This window comes from Equus caballus, chromosome 24 (assembly GCF_041296265.1).
Source record: "Equus caballus isolate H_3958 breed thoroughbred chromosome 24, TB-T2T, whole genome shotgun sequence".
Classification (NCBI taxonomy): domain Eukaryota; kingdom Metazoa; phylum Chordata; class Mammalia; order Perissodactyla; family Equidae; genus Equus; species Equus caballus.
This window is the reverse complement of record NC_091707.1, coordinates 53436869-53451721: the sequence shown is the minus strand read 5'-3', so window position 1 is coordinate 53451721 and position 14853 is coordinate 53436869.

The following is a 14853-nucleotide window of genomic DNA, read 5'->3' as shown; positions in this document are numbered from 1 at the left end:
GAGGTGTATTCAACCCAAAACAGACAGATATCAAAATCTATCTCAGAGTGGGTTTCTATTCTAGGATTTGGGTATATATGTAGGTTGAAAAAAGATAAAATTTGTTAGTTATCCATTTATCCATGCATCCAACAAACATTTGCTAAGCAACAGTTATGGACTACGTCCAATGCTGTAACAATAAAATCAGCAAAACTTGGACTTTTCTCTCAAAGTTCTTACAGTTCTGAACAAGTGCTAAGAAATGAAAACAAGCAAAAGTACTCCAAGAGAAGATGACTGAGAATCAGGTGTGGTGGGGGTTCTGGGAACGAGGATATCACGTTTCACAGGAGAAATTAGATAAGACTTTGTCGAAGAGACAGCTTTGGAACAGAATCTTGAGATATAAAACACGTAAAAAGGGCTTAGAAGATAGGAATGCAGTTATAGAGATCTATGCAAACTTGGGTCAAAAATGTCTCCCTATTATATCTGAGCAAAGTTTATTTCTTAAGGAAATCCTGTATGGAACTGGACATTTACATTTCCTTTCACTCAGCAATATTTTCAGGAGAGCAATTGGACTTGACCATTGCTTACATTGTCAGTCCGTGGATTATAAGGGTAGGATGTCTGCTGTTGTAAATTTCCTGGGATAATGGATCCATCAAGATATTTTCACGTGTGTAAAAGACTGCAGAGGACAAAGTTCAAGGCTGAGAATAACTTGGGCTACAAGCGGCTTCCTCCCCTGGAATCAAGTATTAAGATGATTACACTGTGTCTTGAGATTACAGTGCTAAATGACAGAATCTCTCAGAGAATGTACAATCTTGATTTTCCATAAAGTGAGGAAAATCCAGCACACAGAAATCCTATCCGGTAGAAACTAGCAGCACAGCCTGGATGTGGAGTAATTAAAAACAGCAGTCTTTATACAAAGCTCAAAGATATTCAGATACCCTAAATATAGCCTGCAAAATATGCACACACACATGCACACACACAGGCACACACACAGGCACCTTTGGATGCATGCCAGACCTGGTGAAACTACTCATGGTTTTCCAAGTAGAATGCTCAGGCAGGGAGTAAAAGACCTCACTGCTGGGAGGGCCTTAGATGGATTATCTACGTGCTTCCAGCTCAAGTTCACTCCCCAGTCTTCTAAACAAATAAATAATTGAAGCCCATTACCACTTTTAGGGCTCTTGCACATGCTTCCTAGGCTCCCATCAAAGCCACGCTCTGTGTCAAAGGCAGCAGCCAGGTTGAGCAGAGTCTCGGGGAGACTACTGATTAATTGCTTTTGCATTTTGGAAGTGCATCCAAGGATGTTGTAAAGTAGTGTTTGTTTTTGCCATTGCCAAACCTTGTTTAGGAGGGCTCTGGAGGATGACGATGATGTACTCAAGATGGTGAGAGAGGCGCGGGTAATCAGCCCAGGTGTGCTTGCCAACTCCGCTCCCTGGGAAGCTTCTAAAAACAGGTACTGGGAGGGGCTCCAGGAGGTGGGAAGGGATTGAAATCCACACTGCTGGTAATGGCCTCAGCCACTCCATGCCTTCTCTCCTTGGCATCACTGGCGACTCAGTGTAAATAAAGACAACCAATTAGAGTTCTGAGAAATCCTTGATTTGCCGGCAATCGGGAGACAGAAATAGGAAACCGAGGGGAGGCTTGCCCTCCTAAGCATTGTGGGTGCCAAAGCCCTTACTGAAATTTGGTAATAGATGATGGGGAGCACGGACTCATTTCGTTCCGGCAAATTCTGTCAACATCAGCAGGCCTCACACTGCGATCTGCCTTTCTGCCTCGTACTCTATCAACTCCACATGTTGCCCCGGTGGCCGTCTTTGTACTTAATAGAACTTGTCAAAACATATCTATCAGTTGCACAGAGAGCAGTCTTGGGTGGTCAGGGGAATGCTGGCCGAGGACGGGCTGCCATTCCTGGTGGCCACAGTAATCCCCCTGCCCCGTCCTCTCCCAAATTAAGGGGAGATACTGTTGAGTCATTGGGTTTTTAAATAATTCTCACACCAGCAGCTGCATGAACAACACATTTTTATTTATTTGAAATCCCCAATCTCCACTTTCATGTGGACTTTTGGTGGTTCTCAAAACCATGAGAGAAACAAGACGTGTTTCTATTTGCTTGGAGGAGCTTTTCATAACTTGGATGTAGATGTTCATAGATACACACATACACACTAAATATATAAAGATACGTGGATATATATTATTTTATATATTTGCATATGTGTATATGCAGCAGCATGGCTATATTATATATGTGTGTGTACACACACACAGCAGTGTTTTATGTAGGAAGTTGGCATGGACATAATATTTACATGCACACACATGCATTCATATATAAATATATGATGATGCTTATGCACCAGGCTGGTTGTGCATGGGTGTGTATGTATATGTATACACTCATTTTCCCGCACATGTGTATATATATATATACACACACACACCCCAATATTTGCATATATATGCACATATATGCACACACACACCAATGTTGCATATACAAATAACTTTTTTCTGTCCTTAAAATAACAACACAGTATGTCCTTCCAAGAAATTGGTCTGTGTGGTTCCCAGTGACATCTCCCTTCCAGGCATCCGACTTTTCCTGAGCCACGTCCAATGCCACTGGAATGCTTTGCGGCTGGCATCCAGCTGGGACTCACCCATCTACCTGGCCCAGGAGTCAGGGAAAGGCGATTCTGGTAATGGACTGGCTCAGAACAATAGGAATCCAGCAACCTTTACCTCAATTCTTTCCCCTTGTGTCACTGAGCATCCCAAGAGGAACCCCAGATGGGATGGCAAAGTTTGTTTTCATGGCATGACCCAGCCGTTTTATCTGAAACATGCAGGCGCACATGCGTATGGTGGTACAGCTTGATGTGCTGGAATGAGCACTGTGTGGAGCCTATCTGGCCCGGGTTCTACAATTACTAGCTGCAAGATCTTGAACAAACTGCTTTCCTTACTGGCAAAATGAGGTTAATCATGCCGTGTTATCCAGGGAAATAATACCAGCTGCAACTAGCATACTACAACCACCAAATCTCACTATAATAAAACAAATTTTATTTCCTGCTGAAATCACAGGCCAATGGGGGTGAGCAGAGCAGAGAGTGGGGTGGGGACATCCTGCTCCATGGAGCTGTTCAGTGACCTGGGCTCCACCCTTCTGGTGGCTTTGCCATGCTGTAGGGCCTCAGAGACCCCCACTGGATCCTCTCCATCTGGCCAGCCAGTGTGCAAAGTGAGAGAGCACAGAGTGTCACAGCTCTGGTTTTAGAAGACAAGTCTGGAAGTGGTTCATTCACTTGCAGCCATAGTCCAAAGGTCAGAAATTAAACTCACGGCCCAACCTAACTGCTGGGGGATCTGGGAAATGTAGTTTAGCTAAGTGGCCAGGAGACAAATGAAAGGGGTTTGGTTAACCTCTAGTTGGCAGAGTTAGGGGGATTAAATGACATCGTGTGTTTAAAGCCTTCAGTGTGATGTGGCTTCATAGTAGGAACTCAAGTTGTCGTACCTGCTTTCATTATTATTATTGCTGCTGCTGTTGTTGTTGTTATTATTATTATTTGCCAACAAGAAAAGAAATGTTTTGGGATTTTTTTATATATCACATTTTAAGGTGGTCTTATTACTGTAATCAGGAAGTACTGTTTAACTAGATTCTGCTATATTCAGGAAATAAAAGATGTGGTAGCTCCTTTTTAAATTTCTATTTCAATATCTATCTCTCTGTCTATCTATCTATCCATCTACCTACCTATTTATCTTACTTTGTGGCATTCACTCTTGCCTGTCTATAAAATACTCTGTCATCTTGCTTTCTATGACCATTGGGTCCAGATATTCCACCATCCAATCAGTGGGATTCCAAGTTCTACATGTTCTATGCTTGAGAAAGGTCACTTCCCTGATATTTGCAATTACTTGATCATAGTTGGTGGGTCTTTCATGCCCCATATCTTGGCAGTAGTTGGGAACAAATGTAAATGAACTCCAATCCTTCTCTTTTAGCTCTAACTAACTAGCAAACGTTTACATTCCTGAGACTTATCCCTGGTCAGAAACTCATTCATTCATGTGAGCTCTTCATTTATTCATGACACCCCTGTGCAAATGCTGCCTCTCCCTAGCAGATTCCTACAGTCAGTCAGGAGGCAAGGATTTGACCTGGGTCTGGAGGAAAGAGGCTGGGAGATGTCAAGTCCGGAGAACCCACTGGGCCTGGGGCCAAGGAGGAAGCTGAAGTTCACCTGCCAGAGAGAGATTTCAAAGGGCTCGCCAGTGCAAAAGGTCAAAATTAGTCACGGAGTCTGTGTGTCTAACCAGGATCTTTAGAGCAAGAAGAATTGAGAAAATGAGCAAAAATGTTGACCATCTAACTAGGATTAGATGAGGTCACGAAGCTGGAGTCCCCATGATGGGATTAGCCTTTATGAGTCATGAGAGAACTTGCTTCCCCTCTCTGCTCTCCGTCATGTGAGGTTACAAGAAGTCAGCGGTCTGCAGCCTGGACGAGGGCTCTCGCCAGAACCCGACCATGTTGACACTCTGCTCTTGGACTTCCAGCCTCCAGAATTGTGAGAAATAAATTTCTGTTGTTTATAAGCCACCTGGTCAATGGTCTCTTTGTGGCAGCAGCCTGAGTGGACTCAGACAGGGCCTGAGCTGCAGTTTCCTCATTCACGCAATGAAGAAGCTGGACTTCACAGTCTTCAAACCTGTGTTTCCAGAAGTGTGCTCTGATGACCACCTGGATGCAGCTCCTGCGCCTGCTTCAGATTTTCTGCATAAGAAGCTCTATGGGTGGAACCCAGGAATCTGCATTTTTGACAAGCTCCCAACTTTTCTAAAGTTCTCTTTTGCAGAAATATTGTAGAATGACAGCCCTGCAAGGTGCTTGTCTTGCAAAGGGATTACTTGTACAAATGTGACCAGTTCACTGCTTCACACTGTCATATGAGTTTTGTCAATTTTCTCTTTTAAAAGAAGCATTTAATATAGCCTTTCTGTTAGTGTTAACAGACTCAGCAACATGCTCGCTTTCCGGGGGGGTGGGGGGGGAGGGGGTCTTTGCATTGTACGCCCTCCCTTGTGTTCTCTACCTCCCCTGCATCCCACTGGCCTGGCCTGAATGGCTGATTTTTATATTCCCATAGCATATTCCCGAGGTGCAAACCTTGATCAGTAAATATTTGTTGAATAAGCCAAGTAACTAATCTGATTTTAAGCTCATTAAAGATTACCTTGTTAAAGTAGAGTTATTTTCAGCTTTTATTCTAGAAAGTGATAGCACCACAGCATAAGGAGCGTTGCCTGCACCATTCGTCCATGCCTGCCTTCAGTGGGATCACTCATCTGATATGCACACATAATAGTGGTTCTCACCTTGCTGAGCGGTAAAGGAAACAATAGCAACAAAAACAACTTTGTTGCCGTCCTCCAAGATCAACATCTGCTGAAGAAGACAGAGGCGTAACCAGGCCGTGAGAAATGCACACGCAAGCCGACCGACCTCCTGGGAGAGCAGAGAAAGCATCTGGGGAGTCGTAAAAGTCTACCCCGAGGAGCGATGCCCAAGCTGGAGCCTAAAGGATGAGACAGGCAAGGCAGAGTCAAAGGCGGCCGGGAGGAGCACCAAGGGTAAAGGCACATGCATGTTGAACCTGGGCAAGCTCGTACTCTGTCCTTGACTCACTCTCCAGCTGTCTTACATCTGCACCTTTTTTCTCCTGGCCTGAACTGTAAAGTAAGCATGAGTGTCTGCTTCCTCATTCAGGCCAAGCTTGGGGGTCTCATTGTGGCACTCTTATTGAATTTATGACAGTCGTGCATTTACAGGTCCAAACATTGTTGTGTGTTCCTACAGCTTTTTTTTTTTTTTTTTTTTTTTTACTGCGTCATTTTCCTTCCTCTCTCTTCTGTTCACACAGCATGCTGTGCTTCCTTCTATATGAACGTTCACCGACCCAGGGTCATAGACTCAAACGCCTCCCTGGGCCAGGAAGGTGATAAATCCATGTAATCGATCTGGGAAAGGCTAAGACAACAGGGAGTGGCTGGGCACTTGAGGATCGAGACAGCACTTGCCCTGTTAAAGGAATTCAAATTCACTTGCTTTGCTTTTATGAAACACTGAGCCAGCCAAAGAGAACACCTCTGCTTGGTGGATCAGGCCCACTTGCCTCCTGTTTGCGCCCTCTGTCTGTGAGGTCCCCGGGCAGAGCTGATGTGCTATTTATTCTCCAATCCCTGGAGCTTGGAGCACAGTAGGTGTTCAGGAATTGTGTTTGAGTCAAAATGAAGTTTCCTGGCGGAGCTTTTGAAAACACTGGCTGTGCAAGCTCTGAACCGCCCTGAATGATTACTGGCTCAGGCAGATAAAGGTAAATTGGTCAATGGATGAGTAGGAAAAATGTGGCTCTGAAATTATAAGAAGCATGCTTCAGATGATTCACCTTGTAAGAGACCAAGTGAGGATTCAGATATAGCAGTTCCTGGTCCCAGACACCATGGTGTTCTGTGCAACGTAAGGAGAAACAAAAGTCGCATATCTTAACAATTAAATCTGGAGAGTTTTTTTCTCTTAGGTTGGCAAAATATTTGTCAACGGTCATTCTGATTGTGTTATCCTCTTGCTTAAAACTTGTCATTATTCATAGTGCAAGACCAAAGTTTCTTAATATGGTCCATAGGATCCTGCAGGACCCAGACCCAACAGCCCTCTTACTTTCCCATCCAACCACGGCAGTCTTATACCCTTCAAGTTTTCCTCACTCACCCTGAATTTGCCCTTAGATTCCCCCTGCTGCAAATCTCTCCCCCATCAGCCCATTGTTTAAGTCCAACTTAACCTCTAGCTGTAGAGTCCCTGCCCCAGGAAAGCATCTCCTCACACCACAGGCTGGGCTTTAGTCCTTCTGCCCATGCCGTCATCATGCCTCATACCGTCCGTTTACAGCTGTGATTTCACAATCACGTGATTAACTACCTCAAGCGATGCTTGGACTGGCAGGGACGATATCTATCTGGCCCTGTTACAGCACCAATACCCAGGGCAAGGTTTGGCACAGAACCAGTGACTAATAAATATTTGTTGAGAGGAGGAATGGGGGCAGCAGGAAGTTGCCCGTTATCAGGGATGCACAAGTGTTGGCCAGCTGGTCCCTCTTCAATAGCAGGGCAGCTGAGGGTTCTGCATATGGATGGGAAAGAGAGAGAGTTAGGCCAGCTGATCTTGAAGGTCCCTTCTGAGACTCTGAGTCTCTACTGTCTCTAGCCAGAGGTCCAGAGGACATTTATGGGGCTTGTGCTGCTTTCACTGCAGTCTGAGACCTGTACAAAGTAGGTCAGGTACCGTAATATAACTCGACAAGTCACTCACGAGAGACCCGGCTGTCCCAAACAATTCAAGTCAGAGAACCGGGCCACGGCTGAATAAGCAGAGGACGAGGGCGTTTATTAAGGTGATAGAGCATAATGAACCCAGGGCAACGGAGGGATGTCTGACTCGCTATTAGATCAGTTATCAAACACCGCGGCAGTGTCCTCTCTGCACCGGGGAAGCGCCGCTAGCCGGTGACATGTTAGGTCAATCAAGGCATGCAGTCACCGTCCCCGGGAAAACAAGTGATGAAATCCCTTTTCAAGTCTAATTTAGTGCTTGGATTTCTACTGAACCCTCCCGATCACGTTGCACACAATCTAAAGGCAAGTTGACTTTGGGCTCTCCTCTCCCAGTTTTTTTTAACTGTCCCTGGACTATTTCAACCCTTCCTAATTTTGTGGCAAGCAGCTTCAACATCTGTTGAAAATCAACAGGGGTTAAACACTAAATAATTTTAGTAAAAGAGACAAATCTCAGTCTCACCAAAGAGGTTCTAACAAGCGAGTGACAAAAAGGACCTTGAAATAATGGGTTGCTCAAAAGTAAATTGATTATGATCATTCCCCTGATTATAAACTTCTGTCGGATCACGGTTGACAACAAGAAAATGTTCAAGCTTCTAGCATCGTATTTGGCATCTTACTCAATCTAGTGCCAACCTGCCTCTCTCCGTCCGTCACCTTACTCTCCAAATACACAGGGCTCCTTGCTCCCAAACGCTCTGCCACTGTCCGTCTCCGCAGAGAAAACTTCCCAATCTACTCTCTCCTCATCCTACTATGACCCAATGCAGAAACACACATTAGAGCATTTATTAAATTATTAACTACTTACATTCCTGCAGGTCTGTGCCCCTCATTAGACTGTATAATTGCCAAGGGCAGGAGCTTTATTTTAGCGTTTTCTCATATAAGCCTCAGCGTCTGGTATAGTTTCTAGCAAAGGGGCAATACCACATTCAGGTTGGTTGAGTTCGTCGAAGAGTGAGCGGAGGAACGCATGGATGAATGAATGCAGGACCGGAAGCCTAGGGGTTGACCCTGCACAAATCTGGACCTTTCTCCAAGGGAGAATTGATGCCACTGAATGGTTTACAGGAGAGAGTAGAGATCTACTTTGGAAAGATCAGTCTGACCACAGGAAGTAGGGGCTGGAGAGACTCCATGCAGAGGGACCTGTGAGGAAGTCGTAGGAGTCCACCAAAGACACAATGGTGGCAAGGGGAGGTGACAGCGGCTATGGGAACAAGTTAATGGATAAAGAAGATAATTAGCACCTATGATAAGCAAGACTTGGTGAGTAATTGAATAGAAGTGGTGAGAGTGACCTCCAAATCTCTGACACAAAGAAGTGAGTAGATGGAAAAGCATTTAATGAGATGGGAAATTGTTTTAAACTGCATAACAACTCTTTCCAGAATTATTATTATTATTATTTTTGAGGAAGATTAGCCCTGAGCTAACATCTGCCACCAATCCTCCTCTTTTTGCTGAGGAAGACTGGCCCTGAGCTAACATCCTTATCCATCTTCCTCTACTTTATATGTGGGACGCCTACCACAGCATGGCGTGCCAAGTGGTGCCGTGTCTGCACCTGGGATCGGAACTGGTGAACCCAGGGCTGCCAAAGTGGAACTTGTGCACTTAACTGCTGTGCCACCTGCCCAGCCCCTCCAGAATTATTTTTGATGTGTGCATTAAATTCCATAATCATATTAATATATTATTAGTTGACAATAGTGTATTTTTCCTTTTTTTTTTTTTTTGGTAATAAAGAATGTGGGAGGGGCTGGCCCAACGGTGCAGCAGTTAAGTGTGCACGTTCTGCTTTTCGGCTGCCCGGGGTTCGCCGGTTGGGATCCCGGGTGCGCCACGTTTGATTAGCACTTAACCTCCCTTTATCTAGAGGAGAGCCTGTAAAATCAGTAAGGGACTCCCACCCGCCCCGTGATGTAAGATTATATCCAATTGCAATCTGTTGCTTCTAGCAAGCTATTCGGTGAGTGTGAGAAATCAATTTGAACAGATGTATGTTTATGAAAAGTAATAAATGATATCTTTAAACATGAAATATTTCCTCCTTATTAGGCACTTCTTTATAACGTTCTGTATTTTCATTAAATTTTGTAAACATTTCCTTTCAAGCACTTCATCGTTGAGAAGTAGGGAGAGATGAATTTATAGTTTATCAATATATAAATTTTAACTGCTTATGTGTGCACCAAAAAAAAAAAATGCTGTTCGTTAGACTCCAATGCATTCAGTAGTCAAGCATTTCTCAATCCAAATTGGAAAACATTTATAGTTCCCAGGACTATTCTTGATACTGGGGGCACAGGGCCAGAAGTCATCCAAGTCTCTGCCTTCAAGGACCTCCCAGTCTGAGGTGAAGACGGACATGCAAACGATGAAATGCGGTGCTGGGGTGGGTGCATCATAGGAAGAGGGGAGAACCACAGGGCAGCAGACGATTCACGCTCTTCAGAGTGGTCGGAATGAGGTATTGAGAGAGACTGCTAGGAAGAGAGAGTTTTTGAACTGATATGTCACAAGGGCATGGAATTTTAAGCTGTGCTCATAAAACTGTAAGTTGTTCCTTGTTCCAGGAGCATAACACTCAAGGAGGGAGAGAGAGGAGGCGAGGCTGGATCAGAAGTGCCTCTGAACCACTCCAAGTGCTTTAGAATGCATTCTGAGAGCTGCCAGGAGACAATCAATTGTTTGAGGCAGGACAGGGAAAAAAAACTCAATTGTTTGTGGCAGGGCAGGAGTTAATATTCAAAGTGGCCCCTGAAACATATGCCTTCCCACATCCACCACCCCTTTTGGCACAGAATCCCAAGATCAACTATATGATCACATGGGGATGACATCCTTGGAGCCCACTTTGTTTTTAACAAGAGGAAGGTCATCTCGTGCATCGCGGACTCGCAGGAGGTGCCAGAGGTGCCTTCTGCATCCCTGGTGCTGGCCCCATGTCAATGTCAGGGTGGGGGTGCCCTCTTCTGAATGTGCCTGTGCAGGTGTGCACCAAGCTCTGCCCTTCCCGGCTCCAGGTTTTTCTTTTCTCAGAGACAATGCAATTCCGAGCGGCTAGCCCGGGAAGCGAGGGAGCTGCCTCTCTTTGTAGGCTGTGGCCCTGAGCACTCAGGCCTTAACAATGGCTTGGCTGACAGCAACAGGCTGTTGAAGACTTATTGTCTCTCTGAATTTTGTTGTGTGTACTTTTTCTTTTCAGTGAAAAGAAAAGGGACCATTCTTCCCAGAATCCTGCACATTTTTCTCCTCCGCACGGTCCCTCAGCAACCTTGAAGTTTGCAGCCATTACAAAAACAACTTTCCTTCCTCGCTGTGCCCTTCTGAGGCCAAGGCTTGCGTTCTCAGGGAGAATAGGTTGAAAATTCCCCAGGCAATCAATTCCTCCTGTTAAAAGTAATAATAAATGCCATTTGCTGAGCGCCTTTTTATATGCCAAATACTAAGCGAATTTGCTCTTTAATTAAAAGTACGAAATGCTTTATTTTGAAAGAATTTTAATTTATAAAAGAGTTGCAGAAAGAGTACAAAATTCCCATCTACCTTTCCCCAGCTTCCCCAAGTATCAGTGTCCACAGGATGATGATCAGACATTGATAGTCACATGCTACTGTTAAGAATCTACAGGCCTCATTCAAAGCCTGCCCATCTTCCTTTTTCTCTGGTCTAGAATCCAATTCAGGATCACAGGCAGCAATGGGTCCCCAAGTCCCTTCATCCTCATTATTCTTGAACCATCCCTGAGTCTTTCCCTGTTTTTCATGACATTGACACTTTTGGAGAGTCCTGGCCAGTTATTTTGTAGAATTCGCCTCAATTTGGGTTTGTCTGATGTTTCCTCGTGATTAAATTCAAGTTATGCTTTTTTTTTGCAGGAATAGCACAGAAAGGATTTAGTGTCCTTGTCAGTATCAAGGGTTCCTGAGATCTGTACGTCTCATTGCTGGGACGTTCACTTTGATCACGGGGCTGAAGTGGTGTCTGCTATGTTTCTCCACTGGGAAGTTACTATTTGTACCCTTCATAATCAGTGAGGGCCTTATGGCACCAAATTTTGAGCCTAGGTGAATATCTTGTCTCTCACCATTTTTTCACTCACTAATTGTAGCATCCGTTGAGGTTTTTTTTTACTGTGGTGTTTGCCAAAAGGTGATTTTTAAAAAAAATTTACATTATTTTCTCTACATTAGTAAATTGGTATTCTACTATAAGGAAGAGCTTTCCTTTCCCCTCCATTTATTTATTTATTTGAATATTTATCTCAGTATAGACTAACGGATTCTGATTTTGTCCTATGGGTTAGCGTCCATCGTTATCACTATGTATCTTATGGTTTAAATTGTCCCAGATTTGGCCATTAGGACGAGGCTCAAGTTCGCTCCTATTCCACTCAAGAAGCCCTCAGCTCTTCTTGAGCACACCCTTAGTTTTAGGTGTCTCAAAATGGTCTGGGCTCATCTTGTACTTTCCTTGCACCAGTCCTGGAATCAGCCATTTTTCCAGACTGATTCCTTTTATTGGAGAAGGATATTTAGAAACCAAAATCCGGGTTCTAGATGTACTCGTTGCCATTGGGGTATGGCTACTTCTAGGCCTTTTCAGTGGACAATACAAAGCTAGCTTCTATATATATTGCCTTATCTAACCCTCTCAGCAAACTTCTGGGAAAGAAAAAAATTGTGGTCATCTTACAGGCAATGAAAATGAGAACAATCGGCATGAATTAATTGAGATTTCAGCTAAAAGGTGGAGAAATTGGGAATCAGACTCAAGTGTGTTGGCTCGAAAGGCAGTGTCCTTCCTATTGTGTGGTGCAAGCTCCCGGAGAATGAGGGCTGACCACTCCTCTCCAGTTGGCAAGCCAGGCCTATGGCCCTTCACGCCTCTTCCCTGGACTTTTCTCCAGCTAACCCGGTGGGGGCCCCTGGACTCTCTCTCTCTCTAGCTGAGGTTCTTATCCCCTGAGGCCAGTGTAGTCTACTTTTTGGAATCTCACTCTGGACCCTTATGCAGTCTTTGATTTGCCCACAAGTTCCCCTCTTTTCTGGCTAATTCTTGTTCATCCACTCAGTCTTTTCTTCCTCCAGGAGGCCCTTATTGATAGCCACATGCTCACAGCATCCATTCATTGTGCATCAAAATCCTGATCTCACTTGCAGCCAATCGATTGATCAGTTCTGTGACTCTTTGCTTAGTGCACAGCTAGGATTTAAAATCTGAGAGAGTAAGGACACTGCTTGGCACATTACTTGCCATATAATAGGTGCTTAAGCAGTATTTGTTGACTGGACCAACAGAAGGCTGAATGACTACTGACACTTCTCCACAGCTCTTTCCAACACAGAGGTCTTACCGGGGCTTTACCTGTTGGACAGGGCTCTCCATGGTTCCCCAGACCCGTGCTTATGTTGAGCACCTCGCTCTGTACCCCACATGGACTACAGTGAGGGTAAATGTCAAAACTAGTTATACTTCCATTTGTGATTAACTTAGGACATCATAATCAGAATTGGGATTGGGGGTGGCGTGGTTGAAGGTTGATTGTGTACAGCTCATGTTGTGTGCAGCATTGTCAGTGAGTGTTTTGGAACCTGGAAGAGGGAGGTCACACAGCCCAGGAAGAGAGGGTGAGAGCCTGTGGAAAGGAGTAGGGTACAGAGGAGACGACAGTTGGGAGACATTGGAGAGAGACTCAACACCACAAGGAAGGTCAGGGTCCATCGTAATCTATATTTCTCCAGGCTCAGAGGAAATATTCCACTTCCTTGATCTCTCTCCACCAGTAGAAAGGCGATTCCTCTTTCATCAGCAGAGACTCCCTTCTTCTCTTAATTGCTTCATTGTTTAATTAAGACTAAATTGTTTAATTGGATTAATCGCTTCCCCTCTCAAGGGGCATCAGCAGTGGACAAGTTCTCCACCCACTGGGGAGAGGGTCTACTGCAGGACCATCCGAGTGGGGCCTCAGTTTTCTGGCCCCTTCTACGTGGAACCTCTGGAGGGAGTTAGGAGTCTGCAGATTAGTAGGGTTTCAAAAGAAGATTAGTGTATGGGCCTTGGGGGAAGGCTAGTGGGGTCAAGATGAAGTGCCTGCACTCTAGGACAACAGCTAGGATTCCAGGTCCAATGCCACTTACCCGCCATCTTCCCATAGCACTCCAAGAGAGGACGTCACATCCAGACCCAGTGCTGGAGGGAATGGAGTGTAGGCAACACAGAGTACTCCAGCGAATAGGAAGGATGCTGCCAAAGCTGACCTGGCTCCGGCCTCTGTTTTTCCTCCTCCCCCTCTAAAGTGGCCTCACATAATGTCCCCGAGCACTCAGCCCCGATCACTCCACAGGGCTGCAGTCAAGCCTGATCTAAGTTGGTGACATATTAGGAAATGGAGCTCAGCTGGTGGAAAACTTTGACTGAACGTCCCAACACTGGAGCTTTTTTCTTAATTTCTTGACCAGTCCTCACCCTATAGGCCTCCTGGCTCTGATAAGAAGTCCCTGTCCTGTCCAGCAGGCTTGAGTCCATGCTCTGTCACTAGATCTATGTGGAAATACTGAGTGATAGAAATCCATGAAGGCGGGGACCATCATTTTTTGTTCATGGCTGAGTCTCTAGAGCTACACCCAGGGTCTGCCACATATCGGGGCTCACTAAACAGTGCATGAATGAATTGAATGTCTGTTGTCTTTGTGACTAAGAAATATATACTGTGTGACTCAGGATGGCAGAATAAGGAGATGGGTTTGGGTGCAGAGTAGGAGGGATGGGTTAGCAGTTAGCTATCCTATGGAGTCGGTGTCCCCAGCCCTAGAGGACCTCAGGCAGACTTTAGACACAGGGACACTGAAAAGGGAATTTCTGCAGGGTTGGACCAGATGACCTTGGTGACAAGCCCCCGAAGCCCCCTATAGCTCTAAAATATTATGATTCAAAGAACTTAGCAATGGCACATTGGTTAGAGCACGGAGCTTTGGGTCATATACAACTGGGTTTATAAATTGTAATTTACTTTTATTCCTGATTTTATCATATTCTACTTTTGTGATTGGAGCAAGCCCTCATCTTTTAAATTGTCTAGTGATGGGGACACCACAGCCAAGAGGATCATGTCTGCTGGATCAATTTCTACTCCTCAGTTTACATTTGCCTCATTGCCACTGTCCACACACACACACACAAACACACACACACACACACCCAATTGAACCGGGGATGTTTTTCTCATTTGGATTTGAAAAACGACATGAAAATCCATCATTCGAACTACTTTCTTTACATACGAGGCTCAGGGGAGAGAGTTATTTTTACGCAGTCAGGGAGGCAACCCGACACGGGCTTCCTGGAGCCCATTTCCAGGTCCTCTGCCAAGGTGTTGTGTGCTTTGGGATCACCTGGTCC